Here is a 1,952-nt window from a genome sequence, read left to right on the forward strand (position 1 = left end):
TGTTGCTTATGATATTTGTCTCGTAAGTTGACCGATATTACGTGTGGAGTTAGGGTTGAACAAGCCTGGGGGAACATTTAAAATCGAATCACTTGGAATAGATGCTGCAACGTGAAATCTTTCTTTTACCGTAAATCTTTCTTTTCCCTTGTGTATTCTTTCTTACAGATCCAGAAAACAAATAGTATCTGTCTTTATTTATAGTATTAGTCATAATTTTAAGAAGCAGTCTTTATTTATAGTATTAGTCATAACTTTATTTATAAACCTACAAACCTCTTAATTTGCCCTTGTGGAACTCAAGAGACCTTTACATTTTACCCATGACTGGTCCTATGAATTATCAATTTAGAAGAAATTGCTCTCAAAATATAAATAAATACTTATCCAATCTTGTCTTAATATGGAAGCGGCAATAATTTAAATAAGGTAGAAAATAAACATTCATATATATATATATTCCCTTCATAAACAATCATATGCATCACCCATAGAACAAGATACCCAGCAGAAGATCAGGCACACTAATAGCTTCATAAATTCAATTGTCCATAATATATCTGGCTACACTAACTGACAATTTTGATCGAACTTACTAATGAACAAATAGATAAAGCAGAATGAGTAATCGGCAAGTACAGCATGGGACCTGGATTTAATAACAATTAAGCCTTTTCTGGAAACATTAAATCATCCCATATATACTATGTATAGCAACATCGAGTCGTATCTCTATTTTATGACAAAGAAAGTAAAAAACAAAAACAACAGGGGAAGAAAACCTAAAGGAACTAGAAATAGATACATCATGGAAATTTGTTTGGAAATAAGAGGTATAGAGAGACCTTTGAAAGAGGAATTAGGGTTCAAGCTTCAATGAGCCAACTTTGGAGTCTATTGCGCTTGGAAACCATCGTAAATAAACAAGATGGCGACCACCGAAGCCTGTTAACTTCTTGCTCCCCTTATAGGCATGCAACTGTACAGTACAAAAGCTATGAATATTATGACAAGCTGATTGGGTCAGAAATTGCTTTCTTCATTGTATAACTCGTTACAACTTTAATCATTACAACAAGTTCAAAAAAGATTGGTCTATTTATAAGACTTTTACATAATAAAAATAAAAATTACAATCTCCTTCAAACAACACACAGATCCTATTTATTAGTCTCTGTTTGAGTGGGATCTTTGCATGTGCCTGGATTTATCCGTGGACCGCCTACGAATCAGATCCGCGCTGGCATGGGTCGGCTAATGCTGATCCGCGCTGACGCGGGTCAGCTGTCGCTGTCCTACGTTAGTGCGGGAGATCTGGCCTTGGCTGAACTCTTGGTGTTTTTCGATTCTTCAGGACTTATATTTTCTGTCATTTTGCATATTTGATTATCTTGTTGACTTGTATGCATCGTTAACTTGCTTCATGTGTTTGTTAGCTTCTTTACGACACTTGGAGTTGACCAACAAATGCGACGGGCACTTGGAGTTAACCTACAAGTGCGGCAGGTGCTTGGAGTTGACCGACAAGTACGATGGGTGCTTGGGGTTGACCGACAAATACGACGGGTACTTGGAGCTGACTTATGTGTGCACGGGCTAATAGGAGGTGGCCGGTGAGCGCACGAGACGCTTAATTCGCCATTCTGGTGGCCGATGAGCGTGCGGACCACTTGGAGCTGACTGATGAGTACGCGGGCCAATTGGAGGTGGTCGTGAGCGCACAGGACGCTTGATTAGCCATTCTGGTAGCCGATGAGCGTGCGGGGCACTTGGAGTCGGCTAATGATCACGCAGGCTACTTGGAGCCGACTGATGAGTACGCGGGCCACTTGGAGGTGGTCGGTGAGTGCACAGGCAGTCGGTTTGCTGATTTAGTGACCAATGGCTATTCTGGTAGCTTATTGCTACGTCATCAATGGTTCACCGATTTGCTTCATGCGCTTATCGGTGTC

The sequence above is a fragment of the Asparagus officinalis genome, chromosome 3, assembly GCF_001876935.1.
Source record: "Asparagus officinalis chromosome 3, Aspof.V1, whole genome shotgun sequence".
Taxonomy (NCBI): domain Eukaryota; kingdom Viridiplantae; phylum Streptophyta; class Magnoliopsida; order Asparagales; family Asparagaceae; genus Asparagus; species Asparagus officinalis.